Genomic DNA, 6,000 nt, shown 5'->3' on the forward strand with positions numbered 1-6,000 from the left:
GTATATTGTTCGAATAAAATTGTCCAAATTGATTAGTCGTGCTGTATATTCACATTTACAAATGAGCATGCTGAAACTGTATTTTACTGTTATCAGATTTTTCTTACATTGTTTTTAGGCTGATTTCATGTGGGTTATAGTGTCACAATTGATCTGAACTTATGCCATTGGTAGATACTTTCCCATAATATAGATATCAGGATCACTCGAGAGTGAAAATGTTCATTTTCATTCATTTTAGAGTGACCTCGGGGATCACTCGAAGAGTGACGAGTGATCCCTAAGGCAGAGCTCGACACTAACGGTGGTTCGGTGGTTCGATTTCAAGTTTTAGACATTATAACTCCTGAACCAAATACAAAACTGACCCCTGATTTTCTCCAAATATTGATTATATTATGGGAAAGATGTTAACCCGTTGAGGACGGTTTGATTTTGCTACAACACGCATTTCCCACAGACACCTGCCCGAGTATACTCGGGACTCGTCCTCAACGGGTTAATTTCTGCATGGTTTTCATAAACATTTTTAATTTTATTTCTTTTTTACTTTTTAGAGAAATATTCATGGTGCATTCTGAAAAATGTCTCCATAAAAACCTAAGATGGTTTGAAATACCATTAAAATATTCAGAATATATAAAAACCATATAAATAGACAGCGATACAGACAAAATTGTATCAAAATCGAAATGATACATTTACTTTGGCGCAATGCACTATGTCAGCTTCGATGGCCTACAATTTTGATTTTTTTGAGTGATTGATCCAAATTTTGTTTTAAACTTTCTGTAGCAAGGTTAGTGTTTCAAGCTTCTACCTCTATTTGAAAGATATTTTTTGCTTCATCTCGTCTGCTTCAGAACAATCTACTTTGAAATAATAGCAATCAGCGTCACCTGAGTTACCACTTGGCATGAAAATTTAGTTTGCAGGCACAAACCCTTGTTTGTCAAAGAAAAAGTCTGCGTTTGCAAACACTACTACACGCACCACTGGCACTGCTACAAGCGCCAGTGCCAGTGGTGCATGTAGTAGTATTGGCGCGCGCAGGCTTTTTTTACGACCAACAAGGTCTTGTCACAACTAAAGTGGCCTTTTTACATAGTGAGTTTTCAAGTTTGAGACATTATAACTCCTGAACCGAATATGGTACTGACCCCTATTTTTCTCCAAATATTAATTATATGTCAAACAAAATTCTTGAAACGTTTCAAGATAATCTTCCAGTTTTTCTGTGATTTATGCTGAATCAAGCATTTTCATGATTTTCCTTTTTTCAGAAAAATATCAAAAAATGAGTGTTTTTTCCTTAAAATCTCAATCCGATTATCACAATAACCCACAAAAATGGTATCAACTAGTAGAAAATTTTATTCTCTTTTATATGACATCAAATTTGTTGAAGTCTGAAGTTTCAATCAAATTCTATCTTTCAAATAACAAATTCAGTAAATATGGCGGCCATCTTGGACGCCATCTTGGATTTGGAGGCTTTCGCAACAAATTTTTTGAGGTAGACCAGTGGAATGTTGTTTGTTACAATAAAAACTTGAAAATAAGCATGGTCTACTTAGTTTGTAGAGAGAGTGCAACTCGACCTCTGTTTTTAGCTTTTGGCCCCCCGGTTACAATGTCTTCAGTCACATTGGCAGACGGAAGTGTGTGTGACAAGCGCAACTAAAAACTAAAAGTGCAACCGCAAAAGTGCAACCATATGGAGGAAGGTTCGAGTATCATTACTTATCTTCATTGAAGAGCGTTACTACCATGGTTACAAGACGATTGTGTGTGTGTGTGTGTGTGTGTGTGTGTGTGTGTGTGTGTGTGTGTGTGTGTGTGTGTATGCGTCAAAAAAAGTGTCAAAAATACTTTAACGCAAACTTACATATTATTTGAACGCGTAATATGTATCCAGGGCGGTCACCTGCTTGGTATATCTTTGTCACTTCGATATGACAGCGCCGCCCAATCTCATTGTATATTACGTCATACACATTAAAGAAAGACCCAAATCCCATCATGAATAATGATGAACGGTGGTTGTAGAAAATGCGCACAGAGCGTGCATTGTAGTCAATGAAACCAATCATGAATAGAGTCTCTGAATACAAATTTACTGGGGAGGGCCCTTGCAATACAGTCACATTCATCCAAGTATGTTGCCATGAGTAACAATAATAGTCAAACACGCAATCGAACCAGAGAAAACTATTAAGCATCATAATTGAGGATGATTGCTTATGAAGACGTTAGAAAGCAATGAGAATTGAGCAGTCTGTTATTTACTTTCCTTCAAGCAACATAATGTGATATTTCTTGTCGAGTGCATGTACTACTAGTATATAGTATGCAGAGGGGAAACCCCTACAAACAGGAAGAAAGAGACAACGACAGCAACTTGCACAACATTTAACGTTGAAGGGGCATGAACTGAGGGAAACTCACACACACACACACTCACACACACACACGCACACACACACACACACACACACAGCCACCTAGAGCGGGATAACTGCAAACTCTGGAGGGAGGGAGGGCTGGAAATTTTGAGAAAACGGTCTCAAAGCCTCCCATCAACCACTGAAAGAATTACTGTTAGAGTCTCTGCTTCTATAAAAGCGGAAGTGTTTTGAGTAAATACACAATTGACAGTACTCGTAAGATTCAGGCAGATTCAGGGGTGATCCCTTTGGGCCTGTACTAAATTAGGGACCAAATTTCACACTTTCATCATCTTTACAAAAAATGTGATTATTCTTTTTTTCTACCGAACTTGGCAGGTGGTAGACTATCATATTACTTAGTCACATGGGTACCATGAACCCAGTGGGGACTCCAAGATGCCCGAAATTCCCCAAATTAGGGAATCTTTGAAAGCAGTTTTTCCCTCTGACATCAGAAAAGGGTGAAATGATAAAGGCCATGATTACAGGGACCCTATACTGTAGAAGGTACTTTCAAATGTTTCATGGCAGATCCAGGATTGCCCCCGTTTGGTCGCTGCCAGAACTAATTCATTAGGGAACAGTTTTAAGTTTTGATCTTTTTGGAAACACATGATAACATTTTCTACAGACTTGGTAGGTGTTTTCGAATAAAATGTTTTGGAATAAAAAACACATGGATGTCATATCTCCTTGGGTCCTGGAGATATGTAAAGGTTTCCAACTTTGATGTGTTCTGCCTAGGTAACAGTTTGCAAGACTGCATAGAAGGTGAACATGAGATACTCAGGCGAGTTCTCAACCCATGGGTCTCTTGTTAAGAAAGTAATTGAGTGACCAAGGCACCAGATTATGACAAAAACATCTACTACAATGTATACCAAACTCATGTAACTTCTGTATATCAAGACATAGATAGACATGCTCATAATGAATTGATGTACCCTCCCTTCTTGCAAAAAAAGTAGGCCCTATTGTGTAGTTACAAATTTTGCATTAAACAATTCAAAGATTTCAATTTTTCTGTACCTATTGGGCACACCTGGAAGCTAATTTGAAGTTAAAGTTAAATGAAAATCGGTTCTGTTCAATGCTGTTTACATTGATTAATATCCAGAGGCTTTATTTGAGGAAATCATGGGTGGTAAAGTAAACCTAAAAGTACTTGCAAATTCATGGAAATTCATGCAACTAGGTGTAAGGATGTTCATTAAGATTGTGAAATGTAAATGTTCTTTGCCCTTTAATGAAGAGATACAGGCATCACAATCAACATTGCGCATATGTATATGTATATCCTAAAAGTAGAAATGTATTCATATTTATAGTGATTTCAATAATTGTATCTATATGTATATTTATGCAGATTTTAAGAGACTTACTGCTGAATGTAGGTACTGCGGCAATTATTCCTGGCAGTGAAGGTAAGAGACACAAAGGGACCCATTTACGGATTAAGTAATCAGAGATAGGGGCATGTACAAGCCATATGACAGCCATTTTGCATATAACTATATGCATACATATGCAAATTATGTATATAGGAATGCTGTTAAGTTACAACTGACATCATAATTGTGTTCATTGACGTGAAAAACATAGGTATAGACAGCAGAATTTACTTTCTACGGGTTTTATGTACGGAGATATTAACAGGCCATTGTGGCGGCCATTTTGGATGCGTTTATAATCAAATTTATGCAAATCATGTACAAAGGAATACTTTTAAGTCGTCACTGATGTCAGTATTCCTTGACCTAAAGAAAAACAAGAACTGACTTTCTATGTTTTTTATGTCCCAAGATATAAGCATAAAGAGGTTAAATGGCGGCCATCTTGAATTTATGCAAATCATGCATTGATCCACCACTCGAATTTTAGGGAACTTTCAATATGTTGTGTTAATAGCTCTTCCAGGTTAAATGCAAGTGGAATTGTTTCTGTTGCAATTTGTTTTGGGTCATTCCATGTTTTGACTGGACTAAATAAAGTAAAATGTCTTTTAAAGGGATGACTAGTAACTGATCAGTTGGAATCAGTGGGAATGCTGAAGGATGATTGTTCCAATCATTGTGGGATTCATTTAAGAGTATATTATATATCTATTGTTGTGTGAAAATTATTTGCTTCAGAATGGTCTCATATTCAAGTAACATGCAGTTCAATGTTTCCAGGTTAGCATGCCTGTACAGTGTCGGGGCGATCGTTAACCGCCCGACACTGTACAGTCATGCTAACCTGGAAAAATTGAACTGAAGCACTGAACTCGATTTGCACAAAAGGAAGTTATAGGGCATATTAAACGTGAAGCTTATATTGCTTTACCTGATTACACAGAAACACATTTTGGACATGCAATGAATCGTGTTGGTTTAAGGAAATAACATTGACACTTATCGAGTATAATTCATTATGTGCTGCAAATCCCGGTATATATTTCTGTGTTGTTGTTGTTGTTTTTAAGTTTTAAACAAGCACATTTTCTCTGGAATATCAGTAACCAATATATAATATGTTGCCATGGTAACATCTGTGTCAGAGAGGAGTTAAATTTATAATATACTTAAAGTATATTCACACATTTATTTTTCACTAATTTGTATGCTAAACATAACAAATTGAACGCGTCAACCATTATGTTGCCACCGGAACTGTCATGTCCTTTACCTTGAATATCTAATATATATTTATATATGTATATATATATATATATATATATATATATATATATATATATATTGTATAGATGTGAATTGCCAGGCTTGAATCTTTGTGTGCTCAGTGACTTGCGTTATGTTTTGATATGAAAGTGTTATGGATATTCCAAAAAGCAAATTCTCGAAAGTCGTTGTCATAGCAACCACCCTGTTTTAGAGGAAATATGACTCTGGATGACACTTCTTTTAATCATCTGAATCGATATCTCCCGCATGAGACCTTGTCAAAGTATAGCGTTGGCAAGACGTCAGTCTCTATACGTAACTCAAGCATGACTTTGATACTGACTTTCACGAGACGAAATGCAATGATTACATTATTAGTTTGATCATGGACCCTCTGTCAGTAAAATCATTGGTTCTGATTGACTGATAAGCTGTGGTCACTGACTGTTACCATGGCAACTGTCACAGACTGACAACTCGTCAGGGATGATAACTTCCATGAAACGGTGCCTTGATTTTGGACTCCGTTTTTGGCAATGTGGATGGGCTGATTGAGGTAATGGATTTCTGGTCGTGCTCCGTCAGCTCTGACAACGAACGTGATTTCAGAAATTTTGATAAATCCATGTGGAGAAGCAGTCATCTGTGTCCATATGAAGGTACCCATGTATATATATATATATATATATATATTGTGTGTGTGTGTGTGTGTGTGTGTTGTTTAAAGCTGATTGTGTAAATTGATGTGAGCATGATTATGTTGATATCCATTTACCTGTCTCTGTCTCTTTGTTTGGGTTTTTCAAGTTGATGATATCCTTCGTTTAGATCCTAAAACAGGATGACACAATTCGGAGAAGAGGACGCCTTAAACTGACTCACAACAC

This window comes from Diadema antillarum, unplaced genomic scaffold (genome assembly GCF_040938485.1).
Source record: "Diadema antillarum isolate AM-2024a unplaced genomic scaffold, OU_Dant_1.0 seq00002484_RagTag, whole genome shotgun sequence".
NCBI lineage: Eukaryota > Metazoa > Echinodermata > Echinoidea > Diadematoida > Diadematidae > Diadema > Diadema antillarum.